General features: G+C 48.3%; 1 long non-coding RNA gene across 1 annotated transcript in view; it reads right to left on the bottom strand.

The window, feature by feature from the left end:
* Nucleotides 1–10,776: 10,776 nt before the first annotated feature.
* The window catches only part of LOC117977922 (uncharacterized), a 28,912-nt gene continuing 19,240 nt past the window's right edge, over nucleotides 10,777–20,448 (bottom strand). Inside the window, exons 2-3 of the long non-coding RNA XR_004669025.3 lie at nucleotides 13,286–13,377; nucleotides 10,777–13,188 (exon numbers count right to left, since the gene is read on the bottom strand). This is a non-coding gene — a long non-coding RNA (uncharacterized LOC117977922). The remainder of the gene's footprint in view (nucleotides 13,189–13,285; nucleotides 13,378–20,448) is intronic.

The following is a 20,448-nucleotide window of genomic DNA, read 5'->3' as shown; positions in this document are numbered from 1 at the left end:
CTGTTCCAGGTGCTTTGCAAGAAATAGTTGCCTAAAAGTTTACAATAACTCTATATTATCATCCTCATGTTACAGAGATGTGGATAAGATGTGGCACAGAGAAGTGACTTGCCCAAGGTTTCCTGGATCTGCTCTGAATCTGGGCAGTATTACTTCAGGTACCCTGTCCTTAACCTACCTGATACATGCTTTACAAATATTAACCCACCCAATCCTCAAGACAACTATGAGACTGATACTACTATTATACCCATTTTAAAGATTAGAAACCTAGGCACAGAGAAGCTCATTAAATTGTTGAGCGTTACAGACATGACAGGAGGGGCCCTGAACACAAACCCAGGATACCAGAAAGAGATCCTGAAACTGGTGATGGCTTCTGAGACCTACTAGATGAGTTGGAAACCCGGAGGCTGGATATTACAAGAGCACCCAGGGCAGGGAGAAGAGAGGGAAGAGAGAGCAGGGAGGAGCAGACACAGCTGACATGGCTGGGGGAGAACCCCACCCCATTGAAGCTCAGGTACACGGGGCCTACTGAAGTCTGTGAGCAAACTTACTTGCCCACAGGGTGGGCAGGATTGCCGAGGGCCAGCCCAATTCCAGGCCATCAGGTGTGCAGACCCCGCTGAAGGACTGCAGAAAACATGGAACTCTGCTGGACTCCGGGCCTCCAAATGAGTACCAGGCAGCAAATGTAAAAAAAAATCTTCAGAAAGGCTGTTACATGCATTTAAAGAAAAGAAAAACAGGCTTAGCAAACCATGGCCACCCCACGCTGAGAAAGTATGGTGAGACCCAATGGATGGAAACTACTGGAAGGCTGATTTAGACTTGATTGAACAGCGTCTTCCGGAGGATTAGCAGTGCCAGAGTAGATACCATTGAACTAGAGTGTGTGAATGGCAAGGAGGTTTCACCTCTGAATCGGGGGAAGACAGAATGTTTTCCCCATTGGAGAAGTCAGCAACCATATTTCCACTATGGAGGAATCCAAGAACGGTCCGGCTTGGATGGCACAATCCACATGGTTCTGCATGACCTGCCACAGCTCCACATCCATGGGGACCAACCAGGGCCTGGGCAGCTGCTGGGCTCTCTTCTGATGCGGACAGTGTCTTGCTCTGTCACCCAGGCTGGAGTGCAGCGGCACAATCATAGCTCACTGCAGCCTCAAACTCCTTCAAGGGATCCTCCCCACTCTGCCTCCCAAAGCATGAGGAATAGAGACATGAGTCATTACTCCCAGCCATTGTAAACATCATCTCCTTTAACACTTCCAATAATTGCAGGACAGACCAGATAATGGTTCTTCCTATCTATTGCTTCAAGTTTCATTCTCATTTTAAGTGATTTAAGGTTGGCTTCTGTGATTCTTTCTTAAAGTAATGTTAAAGGTGTGACTTCAGTTTCATTTAGAGTTCATAAGAACACTAGCCAAGATGACACATTCATCTGGAACCCCAGGGAAGACGGAAGTAAAACCCTCCTTTTTCTCCTAAATATCCCAAAAGGTTGGGTGCCCTAGGTCCAAGGGATCTGCAAGCCTCCTAAAGAAATTTCCATTGTCCCTCCCGGCTGGTGTGAATTGTAATCTGGTATCTATATCCCAGGAACATTTAACAAACATTAAAGAAACACCGTAAAGCTAACAAGCTGTTACCAACTGTGAAGTCATTAGCTAGAGGAATCTTGGATTGTCCAAAAGACTGAAAAAACCCAGGCAGATCCCATCTCTTCCTCATAACTGTTCCACTGGAAATTGTCATTTTTCACAGGAGACTTTTTGTTTTTTTGGTGACATGGTCTGGCTCTCTGTCACCGAAGCTGGAGTGCAATGGCACCATCATGGCTCACTGCACCCTTGACTTCCCATACTCAGGTGATTGTCCCACCTCAGCCTCCTGAGTAGTTGGGACCACAAGAATGCACCACCACACCTAGCTAACTTTTTCTTCTATTTATGTATTTTCAGATAGGGTCTTATGCTGTTGCCCATGCTGGAGTGCAGTGGTGTGATTATGGCTCACTGCAGCCTCCAACTCCTGGGCTAAATCTATCCTCCTACTTCATCCTCCCGAAGTGCTGGGATTACAGGCATCAGCCACCATACCTTGCCTTAATTTTTAAAAATTCTTTGTAGAGATGGAGGTCTCTCTACATTGCCCAGGCTGGTCTTGAATTCCTGGGCTCATGCAATCGTCCTGACTCAGCCTCCCAAAGTGCTGGGATTACGTGCACGAGCCATCATGCCCTGCCTTAATTTTTAAAAATTATCTGTAGAGACAGGGTCTCCCTCTCTTGCCCAGGTTGACCTTGAACTCCTGGGCTCAAACTATCCTCCTGCCTCAGCCTCCCAAAGTGCTGGGATTGCAGGCATAAGCCACTACACCCAGCCTAACATGAGGCATTCTTTTTATTTTTTTTTTTTGAGACAGGGTCTCACTCTGTCATACAGGCAGGTGGGTGGTGACAGCGACCATGACCACGGGTCAACCTGGGCCTCAGACATTGGGGAAAGGTGGCCATGTCCAGTTTTCTCAGGAAATTAGGAGGCAGGTCATCCGAGGAGAGAGGGTGTGTCTGGGGTAGGGTGGAGTAGGTTTCAGAAAAGTGAAAGTCTGGCAAAAGCACTCAGGAAAATGGGACAGAAAACGAGCCAAGCGCTGGACGGCAGCGTTCATTCAGCCCAGCTGAGCTTGGAGGCCATGAAATTTTGGCAGCCCCACACTGCACGACTGCAGGGTCTTTCTGGGCCACGCCCCGAATCCCAGGTATGGAAGTGAAGGACCCAAAACGAGGAACGAATCAGGCTGTTATTCCACAGAACAGGTGAAAGAAAAAAGCCAAGTAGACAGAGCCTTGGAAGTCAAAGAGTCACCCACATGCCTGAGCCAGTCAGAAGAAAGGGGACCAAGCCAGGGCGGGAGGGACTGTGTGGGAAAGAGGAGGCTGAAAGGAGGAGAGACCGCGGGCAGAGGTAGACAAGGGACCAAGGTGAAGACCTTTGAGGTGCTTCTTGAACCACAGTGGCGAATGTCTTTCTGGACAAGAGTGCCAGTGCCCACCGCCATCACAGGACACAGCCCCATCCGCACTCCCGGGACAGCAACATCTCATTGTCCTGAACTCTGCCAATTTCATGAGTGAAAAGTGGAGCCTGGAAGCTTTGCATTTCTTCAATGACTTCGAATTTTTTAAAATGGTCTCACAGATTTCCTGGTCATCGGTATTTCATCTGAAAAGTTTCTTTCTGTGATATCTGCTCATTAGAGCGGAGTTCTTAAAATTATTAGAGAGCGTTATACATTCAGTATATTCACCTCTGTGGTGGTTGCTCTCAGTTTTGTCCAGTTAGTCATTCATCATAAATTTAACTTTGATATCATAATAAAACAGACAAAAGTGTAGTTATTATGTGCTTAAATCTACAGGTGCTTTTTTAAAAAGTTCTTTTTAGAGACAGGGCTTTGCCCTGTCGCCCAGGCTGGAGTGCAGTAGCGCGATCTTGGCTCACTTCGGCCTCCACCTCTTGGGTTCAAGCCATCCTCCTGCCTCAACCTCCAGAGCAGCTGGGACTACAGGTGAAAATATCACAATTATATGTTAGAGAGAGAGAGAGAATGAATCATTGTAAAACAATGAAAAGGTGAAGAATTTCTGTTACCTGTGTAAGTAACATCTACATCAACCCTAACCTGAAGTTCCTCACCTCTTCCCTTGCTCTTTTCTTCAACCCAAACACGGTGTTCAACGTTCTTCCCAGTCACCGCCCAAGGCCGCTGTCTTAGCCCTGCCGTCATCACCTCTCTGAGCCTACTGCAGTAGCTTCCTATCTGGGTTCCCTTTCCCTTCCTCCCTGGTCCTGACTCCATCGGCTGCCAGCTGACTTCCCACAGCACCAACTTTTCTCAGCCTTCTGCCTATGAGAGCTCCCCAAATTCTACCACGGGAGCCCTCAAACCATGATCCTCCCCAAAATGTGAACAGCAGCTTTTGGAACCATGGACAGATGGCACAGATGACAACCGAAGCCAATCACCACTGCCTGTCCCTGGAAGTGGACGCTCCGGGTCATGGGTGGCCATGTATCTCGGTCCTGCTATCCTGGGTGGCTGGAGGAATTCTAGCAGTGAGAGTTGAAAACCGCTCGGCGCGCGGCAAGAGAGAATGAAGCCCGAGTCTGACCTCGGAAGGGAGCTGCTCCCCGGGCAGTGGACCCCAGGGCTGGCGGGGAGGCGGCCTCGGTCCGCCCAGTTGGTCTCGGGCCGCTGGGCCTCAGCCCCCAAGCCTGGTGCCCGCTGGCCCCGGAGGAGCTGTCCCGCCCCGCCCCCCGTCACTCGCCTTCCGGGGCTTGGTCGGCTAGCTGCTTCATGCGCGCGGGCTGGGGTCCCCAACGGCGGACAAGCGCTGCTCCCACCGCTCCAGCGCCCAGACTGTAGCGGCTCCGCCTCCGCGGTCCGTTGGCCCCGCCCCCACGTCACTTCCGGAGCCCCGCCCACCCCCTTCTGGCCCGCCCAGCACGGCCTCCCCTTGTGGCCTGGAGCCCCAGGCCGAGGGCGCAGAGACCAGAAGGCCGAGCTGGGCGGCGACCCCCGTTCTTGCCCGGTCACTTCCTGCGGCGCCGCCTGCCCGCTGGCAAACTGTGGCTGGGAGACCCTTTAAATAGAACGTATTAGCCAAAACTAGAATAGCAAAATATGTACCATGTTTCAATTTAATGGGATTGCCAGGTGTTTTAAGGGTCCGCCGCAACGGTCCCTCGAGTCCCGGGGTTTTTGTCCCCATCAGATCATTCGTGGTGTGGATCTTCCGGGAGGTTATGGGAAAGGGAGACCAGCAGCCGGCTCCGTGGGCGGCCATACTGCTCCCCCAGGAAGGCCAGGCAAATCTCCCCAGTGCTGGGATCCCCCTAGTACGTTCATTTTGTCTAGGCTCCAGGTGGGGCCATCGAGCCCCTTGCCCACAGGATTGGTCCTTTGGCATGCAGATAAGCAACACCTTCAAGAAAAGCCCATGGGGTCTTTAGGCTGTTAGGAGACCACCAGGGAGCCATTCCTAAATCTTCCCAGGTGATGGTTCCAAAAACCCTGGTGTTTGGGGAAAGGAAAAAGGGTTATCCACAGGACTATGCTGGAACACTTTCCCAAACAGTGTCTGCCTGGCTGTCCCAAGCAGCCGGTGATAGAGCGATGGTCATGAGGCTAGACCAAAGACCACAGAGTCTAGCCTCACTCTAGTGGAACTCAGGCACCCACCCGTTAGGATGTCGTGGTGCTGCTGCCCCCAGGTGGGAGCCTGGGAAACCACCTGGCCGACACGGGCCACACCTGATGGGACCTCACAAGGAGATACAGTCCATTAACGTTCGTCAGGGTGGGAAGAAGTGGCAACACCTACTGAGATAACAAAACTCATTAGCTGAAGGGCAAGCTGGCCAGCAACTGGCAGTGATGTTCTCAACAGTCCTTGCCGCCTTATAAAACCATCTACTTAGGCCGGGCACGGTGGCTCACTCCTGTAATCCCAGCACTTTGGGAGGCTGAAGTGGGCGGCTCACAAGGTCTAGGAGTTCAAGACCAACCTGGCCAGTATGGTGAAACCCCGTCTCTACTAAAAATACAAAAATTAGCCTGGTGTGGTGGTGGGCGCCTGTAGTCCTAGCTACTTGGGAGGCTGGAGCAGGAGAATCACTTGAACCCGGGAGGAGGAGGTTGCAGTGAGCTGAGATTGCGCCACTGCACTCCAGCCTGGGAGACAGAGCAAGACTCCGTCTCTAAATAAATAAATAAATAAACAAACAAACAAAGCCAGCTACTTAGTAAAGGAGCAGCTAGTTAAAGCTAACCAGGGGTCCTCAATCAAGGATGGGCCATACTGTTTGTGATGCCAATCGTTTTATTCACACTCTTTACTCCATTGATGAAAGAGGGATTCCTTCCCCCCACGCTCCTGCCCCCGCCCCTGTCCCCACCCCCAGAGATATGGGGATGGCCGAACACACAACACTTGATGCAGGACAGATGCAATCAACAGCAGCTGACTGGTCACAGATACTCCAGTCCAGGGGAGAAGGACCCTGCACACTATGCAGGGCAATGTGGAGGCTACACTCCGGAACACGGTAACAAGGAGGGGCTGCTGGAGGCAGGCTTTGTAGTAACAAAAGTGCAGAGTGAGCCCTGGTTCCCACGGGAGGGTGTGACTGGCTTGTCTGAATAATTTGTCCTTGAGCTGGCAGGGAACTGAAGCCTACTGTTTGGGGATAAGCAGGCTCTGTGTCTGATCCCTAAAATAAGGAGAGTGTTTAGCCAGAGAATTTCATCTGCGGAAGCAGACAGGGAGCGAGGCTTAGAGTTCAGCCATTTGAGGCCCTCTTGATTTAAATGGATATAAAGACAGAATTTGATATGAATCCTAATTTCAGGCCTTACACCACAATACACTATTAAAAAGTAAGTTTTCCGAGAACTAGTCATTGAGTTCAGTGTCACAAGATTTTAAATAAACATTCTAAACTCAACTGTGGCATAGTGGTTCATGCCTGTAATCCCAGCACTTTGGGAGGCCAAGATGGGAGGATTGCTTGAGCCAGGGGTTCGAGACAAGCCTAGGTAAGATGGTAAGGCCCTATCTCTACAAAAAAATACATAAATTAGCCAGGCATGGTGATGAGAGCCTGTGGTCCCAGTTCCATGGGAGGCTGAGGTGGGAGGACCACTTGAGGCTAGGAGGTCAAGGCTGCACTGAGCAGTATTCACGCTGCTGGGCTCCAGCCTGGGTGACAGAGTGAGACCTCATCTCAAAAAATAAATAAAGAAGATAATTTCACCTATTGCTTAACACAGAAAATGGGAGCCCTCAGAATGAGACTCCCTTAACTTCCCCCAAGAAACTTAACCATCCTTTTTTACTGTTACAGTTGTGAATGTCCTCCAGTAAAGACCACATGAAACACTTTGTAGTTAAGCAAGTTTGGTTTATTACTTGTTGCAAGGAGGGAAGACTCACACCATGAGGAGCATATCAGTAAGAGGATGTTAGACCTTTAGGATCTGGGCTTTGGCTGGGTGATTTGGGGGAGGGTCCAGGGGTTTGCTCTGGATCGAGTGCTGATAGGAGGCAGGAAAATTCTATCATCCGGTAGCTGTATCTTTTCTAGAAAGAGGTTTGGCTGGAGTAGGGCTAAAGCTACAATGTGTAAAGAAGCCACAGTCACTCCTATCAGCTGGGAGAAGGGAATGTCTGGTATTCTGTGGGTGGCACAGTGACCTTGCTTTTGTCCTTACACAGAATGATGACGTGGTCTCGTGTCATCTCCTATCATCACCACTGCAGAGTGTCCTTGTGTGAGTGGTCTGCATGATTGTTTATGTCCAACAGGAGAACAACATGGCCTTGTTGTGGGCACCAGCCAGCTTCCAAAAACATATGGCCTGGCTCACAGCACCAGGCAAGCTCCTAGAAGTCAGTTTTGCTTTTCTGTTTTTCACAGTGGAGGAGGTGAGCCTTAAAGAGATCGATAAGGGTTTGCCCGGCAGAAGACAACAGTGTGAGCAGAGGCATGGAGTCTGCAGTAGAACTGCATGTTAGGTGAACCTGATATAGGGTCAGGAGGGGTAGCAGGAGAGATTTCTGGACAGGCTTTCACACAGTGAATCGTGGAAGCTCCCCCAAATCACCTAGCCAAAGCCCAAATTATAAAGATCTAACATCCTCTTACTGATATGTTCCTCATGGTGTGAGTCTTCCCTCCTTGCAACAAGTAATAAACCAAACTTGCTTGACTACAGAGTGTTTCTGGTGGTCGTTACTGGAAGACATTCACAACTGTAACAGTAAAAAAGGATGGTTAAGTTTCTTGGGGGAAGTTAAGGGAGTCTCATTCTGAGGGCTCCCATTTTCTATGTTAAGCAATAGGTGAAATTATCTTCTTTATTTATTTTTTGAGTACAAGTTTTATCCTGAGGGATTTTAAGTGAGGAACTGACATGACCTGGGTTTGCATTTCAGAAAAATCCCCAGCAGCTGCGTGGGAGAAGGCTTGGTGACAAAGGGGAAGCCTCCTTTTCTTTCCCACACCCACAGCCCCTGCACCTGCTGTCCTCGCTCATCCGATCTATTGCAACACATCCTTATTCTACCTTTGGCCAGGGTGATTTTTCAGAATCACAGATCTTTTCCTGTAACTTCCTTAAAACCTTTTGATTCCCAATCAATTACCAGTGAAAAATCTGCACTTCATTGCCTGACATACAAACCGTACCTTTCATCATCTGTTCCCTCTAGCCTGACACCTGGCTTTGCATTAGTTAATTCTTGCACTGCTAAAAAGAAATACCTGAGACTGGGTAATTTATAAAGAAGAAATGTGTGTGTGGTTTGTTTTTTGTTTTGTTTTGTTGTTATTGTTGTTTTTGAGACAGAGTTTCGCTCTTGTTGCCCAGGCTGGAGTGGAATGGTGCAATCTCAGCTCACTGCAACCTCCGCTTCCCAGGTTCAAGCGATTATCCTGCCTCAGCCTCCCAAGTAGCTGGGATTACAGGTGCCCGCCACCACACTCAGCTAATTTTTTGTATTTTTAGTAGAGACAGGGTTTCACCATGTTGGCCAGGCTGGTCTCGAACTCCTGACCCTAGGTGATCCACCCCCACCCCCCCAACCCCCGGCCTCCCAAAGTGCTGGAATTACAGGCATGAGCCACCATGCCCAGCCAAGAAGAAATGTTTAAATGGCTCACAGTTCTGTTGGCTGTACAGGAATTATAGCAGCTTCTGCTTCTGGTGAGGCTTCTAATCACGACGGATGGCAAAGGGTGAGCAAGGCATCTCACATGGTGGGAGCAGGAGCCACAGAAAGCAAGGGGTATGGTGCTGCACACTTTTAAACAACCAGAACTCCTGAGAACTCACTATCAGAACAGCACCAAGAGGATGGTCCTAAACCATTCATGAGAAATCCACCCCCATGATCCAACCACTTTCTACCAGGCCCCACCTCCAACAGTGGGGACTACAGGCTGGGCGTGGTGGCTCATGCCTGTAATCCCAGCACTTTGGGAGGTCGAGGCAAGTGGATCACCTGAGGTCAGGAATTTGAGACCAGCCCAGCCAACATGGTGAAACCCCATCTCTACAAACAATACAAAAAATAGCCAGGCATGGTGGCGGGTGCCTGTAATCCCAGCTACTCGGGAGGCTGAGACAGGAGAATCGCTTGAACCCAGGAGACGGAGGTTGTGGTGAGCCAAGATCGGGCCACTGCACTCCAGCCTGGGTGACAGGGTGAGAAACTCCATCTCAGAAAAGAAAGAGAAAAAAAAAACAGTGGGGACTACATTTCAACATGAGATTTGGTGAGGACCCAGATCCAAACTGTATCAGGCTGCCAGCTGGCATCTCCACTTGGGGGTCTCAGTACTATCTCAGATTCACTATTTCCAAAGCTGTGTTCAAGATCACCTCCCCAATCTCCTCCCTGCTGTCTCCACCTCCCAACTTAGCAAATAGTGCCATGGCTCCTTCAGTTCAAAAGTAAAAAAGGTAGGCATCATCTTGGAACTACCCTTTTTCTTTCCCCTTATGCAATCAGTCCCCCAAATATGTTGATTTTATCCACTAAGTATTTCTGGAATCTACTTTTCTTCCACCTCTCCTTTTGGTATCTGTGAAGTGAGCTACAGCACACGTCTCCCAAGTGAGAGCTCCCCCAATCATTCTGACTTTACCCAAATCCATATCTCACACAGAAGCCAGAGGTTTGTAAAAGGCCTGTTTGCTCCTGTCACTCCCTAGCTCAACTGCTTTCTGTTGCTGTTGGGAAAAGACCAGAGTGTCGCCAGGTGTGGTGACTCACACCTGTAATCCCAGCACTTTAGGAGGCTGAGGCAGGAGGATCACTTGAGGCCAGGAGTTCAAGACCAGCCTGGGCAACATAGTGAGACCTTGTCACTACCAAAAAGAGGCAGAAGGATTGCTTGAGCCCAGGAGGTCGAGGCTGCAGTGAGCTGTGATCGCACCACTGCACTCCAGCCTGGGTGACACAGTGAGACCCTGCCTCAAAAAAAAAAAGAAAAGAAAAGAAAAACAAAAAGACCATAGTTCCTTATATAGTCTACAGGGCCCCACCTGCTCTGTCTACTTCCCCAGTCTCACTTCATACCACTCTGTTGCAGAATGTTAAGAGCCAAATCTTCTGAGCCTGGTAAGCTTACTGCTGTCAGCACCTCTGAGACCTCCCTCATCTGAGAATTACCACTTCCCCTTCCTTCCACAGTAAGAGATATCAACAAAACTGTAGAAAACCCTGTCCTCTAAAATTACAACACTCAAGCTGTGCAGCTGGGCAGCAATCTTCAATCTCCGTCCTTAGGGAAGGTTCAGAAGCACAGACTAGGTGTGAAAACTCAGATATGCTCAGCCTGAAATATACAAAAGCCTCTGGAAAGTCTCCTCATAGAAGAACCCAATTAAATTCACATGATTAGAGGCTGAGACAGGATAATTGCTTGAACCCTGGAGGCGGTGGTTGCAGTGAGCTGAAATCACGCCACTGCACTCCAGCCTGGACAAGAGCGAAACTCCATCTCAAAAATAACAATAATAATCCACATGATTAGTCCACACACCTAGATGAGCCATAGGCAAAACAGAGCCCTTTCTCCCTCTACCAAAACAAAGGAAGAGTCTAACGTAAATTCTAAGAGATTCTCCTCCAAATACCAGTATTATGAAGCAGCTTCTCCATACTGATCCAATCAGTATAGGAGTACACGTGTGGAAAATAATGCTTTATTTGTATTTTTAACTGAAAAAAGTAATTCCTGATATGGACAGTTCCGAGTAAAAAGATGTAAGTGGGCTTCAAACACATGAAAATGATGCTCAACCACCTATAAATAGGAAGAGTAAAAAATGAAATTACAATTAAATACCATCTTTCATATAAAAGATTAACAAGTTTTTCTTTCTTTTTTTTTTTAAGACCGAGTTTCGCTCTTGTTGCCCAGGCTGAAGTGCAATGGTGCGATCTTGGCTCACCTCAACCTCTGCCTCACGGGTTCAAGCGATTTTCCTGCCTCAGCCCGCTGAATAGCTGGGACTGCAGGCATGTGCCACCATGCCCGGATAATTTTGTATTTTTAGTAGAGACGGGGTTTCTCCATGTTGGTCAGGCTGGTTTCGAACTCCCAACCTCAGGTGATCCACCCGCCTCAGCCTCTCAAAGTGCTGGGATTACAAGCGTGAGCCACCGCGCCTGGCGATTAACAAGTTTTATAACACACTGTGTTGGTGAGAAAATAAGCACTTTTGCACACAGCTGGAAAGGGAGCATGCCACGACTCCCTTCAAGAATGAACACCTGGGCCAGGCGCGGTGGCTCACGCCTGTAATCCCAGCACTTTGGGAGGCCGAGGCAGGTGGATCACTTGAGGTCAGGAGTTCGAGATCAGCCTGGCCAACATGGTGAAACCCTATCTCTACTAAAATACAAAAAAAAAAAGTAGCCACTTTGGGAGGCTGAGGCAAGCGGATCATGAGGTCAGGAGATTGAGACCATCCTGGCTAACATGGTGAAACCCCATCTCTACGAAAAATACAAAAAATTAGCCAGGCGTGGTGGTGGGTGCCTGCAGTCCCAGCTACTAGGGAGGCTGAGGCAGGAGAATGGCGTGAACCCGGGAGGTGGAGCTTGCAGTGAGCAGAGATCGTGCCACTGCACTCCAGCCTGGGCGACAGAGCAAGATTCCATCTCAAAAAAACACAAAACAAACAAACAAAAATGAGCTGGGCGTGGTGGTGTGTGCCTGTAATCCCAGCTGCTTGGGAGGCTGAGGCAGGAGAATCGCTTGAACCCGGGAGGTGGAGGTTGCAGTGAGCGGAGATTGCCCTACTGTGAGAGGTGACAGCGTGCTGGCAGTCCTCACAGCCCTCGCTTGCTCTCGGCGCCTCCTCTGCCTGGGCTCCCACTTTAGCGGCACTTGAGGAGCCCTTCAGCCCACCACTGCACTGTGGGAGCCCCTTTCTGGGCTGGCCAAGGCCGGAGCCGGCTCCCTCAGCTTGCAGGGAGGTGTGGAGGGAGAGGCGCGAGCGGGAACCGGGGCTGCGCGCTGCGCTTGCGGGCCAGCTGGAGTTCCGGGTGGGCGTGGGCTTGGCGGGCCCCGCACTCGGAGCAGCCGGCGGGCCCTGCGGGCTCCGGGCAATGAGGGGCTTAGCACCAGGGCCAGCGGCTGCGGAGGGTGTAGTGGGTCCCCCAGCAGTGCCGGCCCACCGGCGCTGCGCTCCATTTCTCGCCGGGCCTTAGCTGCCTTCCCGCCGGGCAGGGCTCGGAACCTGCAGCCCGCCATGCCTGAGCCTCCCACTCCCTCCGTGGGCTCCTGTGCGGCCCGAGCCTCCCCGACGAGCGCCACCCCCTGCTCCACGGCGCCCAGTCCCATCGACCACCCACAGGCTGAGAAGTGCTGGCGCACGGCGCGGGACTGGCAGGTAGCTCCACCTGCAGCCCAGGTGCGGGCTCCACTGGGTGAAGCCAGCTATGCTCCTGAGTCTGGTGGGGACTTGGGGGAACCTTTATGTCTAGCTCAGGGATTGTAAATACACCAATCCGCACTCTGTATCTAGCTCAAGGTTTGTAAACACACCAATCAGCACCCTGTGTCTAGCTCAGGGTTTGTGAATGCACCAATGGACACTCTGTATCTAGCTACTCTGGTGGGGCCTTGGAGAACCTTTATGTCTAGCTCAGGGATTGTAAAGGCACCAATCAGCACCCTGTCAAAACAGACCCTAGGCTCTACCAATCAGCAGGATGTGGGTGGGGCCAGATAAGAGAATAAAAGCAGGCTGCCCGAGCCGGCAGTAGCAACTTGTTGGGGTCTCCTTCCACGCTGTGGAAGTTTTGTTCTTTTGCTCTTTGCAATAAATTCTGCTACTACTCACTATTTGGGTCCACACTGCCTTTATGAGCTGTAACACTCACCGCGAAGGTCTGCAGCTTCGCTGCTGAGCCAGCAAGACCACGAACCCAACCAGAAGGAAGAAACTCCGAATACATCCGAACACCAGAAGGAACAAACTCCAGACACGCCACCTTTAAGAACGGTAACACTCACCGCGAGGGTCTGCGGCTTCATTCTTGAAGTCGGTGAGACCAAGAACCCACCAATTCCGGACACAACTTCACTCCTGCCTGGGTAACAAAGTGAGAAAAAAAACATGAATGAACCCCTGAAACCTCAGGTCTCTTGGCTGATAAGGAACTGTTGGGGAGGGAGATGATCACTTACCTCTGTTGATTTCAGGGACTTTCCTGTCTTTAGACAGTTTCACAAAGTGGTGGATGTAAGGGTCGTGCCAGCAGCCCATCCTTACTGCAAGCCTGGAAGGGAGGAAAAAAGAGGAAGGTGAGTAGAGATTGAGTAGGTTCGGGCCAAGGTCCACTGCCAAGTTCCCAGCAACCAGGTCAAGGAACTCGACGAAAACCAACCATCCACCTCCAAAGGCCAAGTGCACATTCAGTGCCCCGTTACACATGCGAAGATGCAGCCATCCATTCGTCTTTATGTTCACGTTGTACCGCCCATTACATTGCCCACAGTGGGCTTCTGACTCCCTTTCCTCATAGTGCTAATTCACTTCCCAGGACCCTACATAGCAAATAACCTCACTTCATGCTTCATACAAAAGATGTGCAGCCATTTATTCACTGTGCAAACTCATGGGCAGAGCTAGTCAGTTAATTCCACTAAATGAAAAGACCTGTCCCCAGGGGAAGGGAGACTCAGAAACACTTGACAAACAGCATGAATTAACCCAAGTGTTTCTCCTGACTCTATTAGGTGCTGTCCTCTTACTCCCCTTACAGAGGTCAGAGTGGGGAAACCAGGAACGAATGAACAATACGTGTACAACTTGGGAAATGCCATGGGAGCCTTAATTGCTCTATTCTGGTCTACAGTGCAAGGAGTTAAGGCTTCGTGTTTCAAGGCTGGGAGCTGAAACCCTGATTAGCACAGGAAGCCTTGTTGCAACCATGAGTAGAACCAGCTTTAGGACGACTGAGGAGTCATGAAAAGAACCTGGATCCCGAAGGCCATGCTCAGCTGCTCTGGGCCTGTGGACTGCTCTAGCTCTGAACGTATATTTTGTGAGATAATAAGTGTTTTTACCCTTTAAGCCAATTTGAGTCAGGCTTCTGTTAACAGCCTAAAGCATCCTAATGATACCCTGAGTAATACCCCCATTTCCTTGTTGCCTGCTAAGGTAAAATGTAGGGAATGTGTGTGTGATGTCTCTGAGCTCCTAGAAGCAGATAATATACCTTTTCTTTATATCTACTGCCAAGGCTTACTTCTGCCTTGACTACAATAGGTGCTGAATTCTGTACAAACACATCTCCCAATCTGTCATCCATAGACACCCAAAAAGCACATGTTCAGGTGTTCCATGCAGCAATTCACCACAGAAACGTGAAATATTCACTAATGTGCACAATTTGCTATACAAGCCCAGACTGTCCAAGGAAAACATACACAGTTTTATAACCATACACTTACTCAGTTATCTAAAATAGTGCTTTTCAAACAGTAAGTTGTGACTAATTAATATCATAAGATCAATTAGTTTGCAAACCTGCATTTTTTTTCTTTTTTAAATGTGAGGCTGGGATGGTGGCTCATGCCTGGAATCTCAGCACTTTGGGAGGCTGGGGCAAGCGGATCACTTGAAGCCAGCAGTACAAGACCAGCCTGGCCAATATGGTGAAACTACTAAAAATACAAAAATTAGGTGGGCATGGTGGTCCGCGTCTGTAATCCCAGCTACTCAGGAGGCTGAGGCACAAGAATTGCTTGAACCCGGGAGGTGGAGGTTGCAGTGAGCCAGAATTGCACCACTGCACTCCAGCCTGGGCCACAGAATGAGACTCCAGCTCAAATAAAAAAGAAAGAAAAAAAGAAATGGAATAGAATAAAAAATAAGATGCATTACACACAGTGTTAAGACATTTGTGAACCTTTTGTTTCTAATTTTTAATTTTTTTGTAGACATGAAGTCTTGCTATAGCTGGTCTCGAACTGCTGACCTCAAGTGATTTCTCCCATCTTGGCCTCCCAAGATGCTGGGATTACAGGTGTGAGCCATTGCACTTAGACAACTTTTGTTTCAAGTGTGTGTTGAGGGTATAAGTGCAATGATAAAGGTTATTTTTTCACTGTGGGTGGCAGTTTCATAAACAGATTACTTTTTTTTTTTTTTTTTTTTTTTGAGGCAGTTTCGCTCTTGTTGCCCAGGCTGGAGTGCAATGGCACAATCTCGGCTCACTGCAACCTCCACCTCCCGGTTTCAAGCGATTCTCCTGCCTTAGCCTCCCAAGTAGCCGAGATTACAGGTATGAGCCACCAGGTCCAGCTAATTTTGTATTTTTAGTAGAGACGGGGGTTTCATCAGGTTGGCCAGGCTGGTCTCGAACCCCTGAGCTCAGGTGATCCACCCGCCTCGGCCTCCCAAAGTGCTGGGATTACAGGGTTGAGCCACCGGCCTGGCCTTAAACAGATTTCAAATGAATCCTCTAGTGCCATCTAGTGTTAACAGTTTCATCTGCAGTTGAAACCCACAGATGAGAACACACCCCACAGTTCTAAGGGTTGGAAGAAGCCTAATCTAGCCAACCCCAGCATCCAGTGCAAGAACAATTGCAACAATATCACTACGTGACCACTCCCCTGAGGAAGGCACTCACCCCACTGCTAAGCAACTCTGTTGAAAAGCTGATCAAAATGCTTCCTTCTGGAAGCCCTAACTTGGTAGACTTACAAAACTACTCTCTTGGATAATAAAGAGCAGGTTCTTCTATCCTCTCACCTCCGGATTCCTTACACTATTCAATACGACTAGTGTGGTCAAGGAACATGTGGGTGTCTGCCAAGTGCTAGGCACTGGGGGTACAGTGGTAAACAAGGAGAGAAAGGAGAGGCAGATAATTACAAGATGATGAGGAATGAAGGCAGTGACTCGTAGAGAGGATGAAGGTCACGGGGGAGGCCTCTCTCAGAAGGGGATGGCTGTGGCGAGCCCTGGAGAATGGGAGAGTCAGGTGTCCAAAAGGCATTCTAGACAGGAGGAAGGGCAGGCAGAAAGACTCAGGGAACACACACAGAGAGGAGGCAGGGAGGCCAGAGGACAGTAAGAAACTGGAGAGGAGACCAGAGGGAGAGGCAGGCTCAGGACGCAGCGCCTGGCGGGCATCTGGGACTGACCTCAGGAGCACCCTGTCCGTGGTCACAGTGGTGCACAGTGGTAGAGTGGTGAGATGCACGGGTCCATAATGCAAACACACCCAGCCAGCAACTCCCACCGGCTCCCACCTCCTAGTGCCCCTAACACTTTCCTCCTCCCACTCCGCAAACCCAGGTGACTGCAACAGGTTTCCATGCGCCCTAGGAAGAAGGATCTCACTGTCCAGCCTATCAGAGTGGCCAAGATGAAAAGATTTGCCACCCAGTGTTGGGCAGTGAGGAGGAGAGTGCTGTCGGGCGCTGCTGATGGGAGTTCTGAATGGAGACAAGCAGCAAGTTTCAGGATTTACAGGACATCAGCTGGAGAGTAACTGGACAAATTACAGTGTATCCATTCACTGAAATACTAACCCATCATTTAAAAAGTAAACTAGAAAATCAGACATGGCAAAACATTCCAGATATAATGTTAAGAGAAAGAGGTAAGGCCAAAAATATATGTACCACATGTGCCCGTAAATACATACATATGTATCTATATTACACACAGAATTACTAGTGGATTGATACCTAAATAGTGAAAATGATTATCTCTCTGATTTCTGGGTTTATCCTTCCTAAATTTTCTACACTAACCATATGACGTATTTCATCAAATAAGAAGGCATCAATCCTAAGATGTACCCCCAAGAAAGAAAAAACACTGCCAAATAATTGTAACTGTGAGTTTATTGGAAAAGTTCTTTTGGACTTATTAAAACAGACTGGTATCACTTCTCTCTCTTGCACACATATAAAAAGGAAAAGATCAATGGGAAAGGCTGGTTGTCTTCAGTTTCAGGATGTCTGAGTTTCCATACAATATGGACTATTGTACTTTCAAGGGCTTTGGTGATATGGCATTTCTTAAGAGATCTTTAGGCCAGGCACAGTGGCTCATGCCTGTAATCCCAACACTTTGGGAGGCCGAGGTGGGCAGATCACAAGGTCAAGAGATCGAGACCATCCTGGCCAACATGGTGAAACTTTGTCTCTACTAAATATACAAAAATTAGCCGGGCGTGGTGGCGCATGCCTGTAGTCCCAGTTACTCAGGAGGCTGAGGCAGGAGAATCGCTTGAACCCGGGAGGCGGAGGTTGCAGTGAGCCGAGATCGCACCACTACACTCCAGGCTGGGTGACAGAGCAAGACTCCATCTCAAAAAAATTTTTAAAAAAGAGAGAGAGAGATCTTTACTGTCCTCTCTGAGATTGTCTTCTGAGCCCTGGCCCTCGCTCTGTAAGTTTTAATGCTAGCTTTTTCTTCATCTCATCAGAAGTAATGAATAGACAGTTTTTGAACAACAATCAGGATTTGTGTTCCTTCTTCAAATGGTCCTTAAGTGGTATGAGGACTAAAGCATCCAGGGGCTGCAGTCACAGCTGCCCAGCCATGCCACCAGGAATAACAACCACGTAAGCATGCACAGGTAATGACAACTGACAGTGACTGCAGGACACAGAGAATCAATCACATCTGATTTCAAAGAAGTTAAATGGGCCAGGCATGGTGGCACGTGCCTGTAGTCTCAGCTACTCTATAGGCTGAGGCAGGAAGATTGCTTGAGCCCAGGAATGTAGGCCCAGCCTGGGCAACAAAGTGAAACCCCCATTTCAAAAAAATAAAAAATAAAAATAAAGTTTAAGGCTGGGAATGGTGGTCCTTGCTTGTAATCCTAGCACTTTGGGAGGCTGAGACAGGTGGATCACCTGAGATCAGGAGTTCGAGACCAGCCTGGCCAACATGGCAAAAACCCATCTCTACTAAAAATACAAAAATTAGCTGGGCGCACACCTGTAATCCCAGCTACTCGGGAGGCTGAGGAAGGAGAATCGCTTGAACCTGGGAGGTGGAGGTTGCAGAGAGCCGAGATCGTGCCACTGCACTCCAGCCTGCGCAACGGGAGTGAGACTCCATCTAAAAAATAATAAATAAATGAATGAATAAATAAATAAAGTTTATAAGAAGATAAATGGTTCATTAGCCTTAAACAAATTAAATGGAAGAACAGGTGTGTCACAGAATGAATCAAATATTTACCTTTACAACAAGAAATACAGTAAGTGTGAATATCACAAGCAAACATGAAAAGCAAGTATTAAACTAGGAAACATAGGCTAGGCATGGTGGCTTATGCCTGTAATCCCAGCACTTTGGGAGACTGAGGCAGGAGGACTGCTTGAGCCTAGGAGTTTCAGACCAACTAGGGCAACATAGCAAGACTCTATCGCTACCAAAAAATAATAAATAAATAAATAAATATTAGCCAGGCACGGTAGTGCATGCCTGTAGTCATATCTACTCGGCAGGCTGAGGTGGGAGGATTGTTTGAGCCCAGGAGCTCAAGATTATAATGAGCTAGGATTGCGCCACTGCACCCCAGCCTGGGTGACAGAGCGAGACGGTCTCTAAAATAAACTAGGAGAAATAACTAACATGTCACAAAATACTAACATCTTTACATTATGAAGGACTCTTAAAAACAAATAAATAAAAAACCCTAAAATCCCGGAGGAAAAAATTAAGACAAAAGGCAAACTTGGGGGCAGTTCACAAAAGAAACACAACAGATCAATGAACACACCAAAAGCTCAGCCTTATCAATAATGTAAAAAACCCGAAATGAAAGTAAAAACAGAGAGTTATATTTCTCCTATCAAATCGGCAACAAAAGTATTGTTTAATCTAACTTGGCATTGGCCAAGACAAGGAAGAGGGTGCTTGAACTGCCCGAAGCTTAAACTGGCACAGTCATACTGCAAGGCACTGCGACGACAGGTACAAAAAGCCTGAAACACACACATACACAATGACCAAACGATCCTATCTAAAACTGAACACAGAGTTACAGTATCAGGTGAACCAACCCGATTATTGTTTGTATGTATAGGATGTTCCCAATTTTGTTAGATGATGTATACACACGCAAGGCTGCCCACAGCAGACACCAAAGTGTTAATACACTGTTATCTCTGCACCCTCCACGAGGCTGCACATCCAGTTCTGCCTGTCAATTTCCATTACACGTCTCTGCTCACAAAACCCAGAGAATATCACTTCTATTTTTATATCCTGATTTCATATTTAAAGCCCGGATTCAAAGAACCAAACATCTCAGATGTGGAAAGACCTCAGAGATTTTCCCACTCTTCTTTCAATCCACAAATGCTTTCAGTTTCCATGACATTCACATGCTGCCTGTTCAAGTTACTGTGTTTTTAAATCACTCACTTTTTAAAAAACACTCAGGTCAAATGTGCTGCCCAATATTTTCTGCTAGCACAATGCTGTAATAAATACCTATTAACATGTAAAACATCTGTGTACCACCCAAAACCATCTCACATTCCTCCCACGGGAAACACTGATCTGGTCCAACCACCTACTCATTCAAGAAGCATTTACTGACTGAGTCCTATCTCCAAGAGCTCAATTGGAACAATGGGTCCTTCTGAAAGGTATGAAATCCCCTCCAATAGCCATTTCCTCATCTGAGGCTTCAGGGAATGAGACGGGGCCTCCCCATTCACCCAGCTTATAAGGATCAAGCTGGAGCCTCATTTACTTCTTTAAGTGACACCGTGTGCTTACTATGTGCCAGGCATTATTCCAAATGCTTGACAAATATGAACACACACAAACCTCGTAGGACCCTACAAGGCAGACTCAGCTTTATAGATCTAGGTTGAGGCAGTTTCCTCAGCTGCGGAACTTAATTCTATTAACTAGGTAACTGAAGGTTTAATGTATGTTTTCCTTCTTTTTTTTTCTTTTCTTTTCTTTTCTTTTTTTTTTTTTTTTGAGACAGGATCTCACTGTGTTGCCCAGGCTGGAGTGCAGTGGTGTGATCACAGCTCACTGCACCCTCAACCTCCCTGGGCTCAGGTGTCTCTCCGGGCTCAGGTGTCTCTCCCACCTCAGCCTCCCAAGTAGCTGGGACTACAGGCACACACCACCACACCCAGCTAATTTTTGTATTTTTTGTAGAGATGGGGTTTCATCTTGTTGCCCAGGCTGGTGTTGAATCCATCCACTGCCGCTTCCCAAAGTGCTGGGATTAGAGACGTGAGCCATAATGTGGGTTTTGAAACATACCCACCTGGGTTTAGATGTTCCTACCCCTGAACATTTGTTTTATCCCTCATAACACTTGAGTTGTTTAAATGATATGCGT

The sequence above is a fragment of the Pan paniscus genome, chromosome 18, assembly GCF_029289425.2.
Source record: "Pan paniscus chromosome 18, NHGRI_mPanPan1-v2.0_pri, whole genome shotgun sequence".
NCBI classification, from domain to species: Eukaryota; Metazoa; Chordata; class Mammalia; order Primates; family Hominidae; genus Pan; species Pan paniscus.
This window is presented reverse-complemented; position numbering and strand designations above follow the sequence as displayed.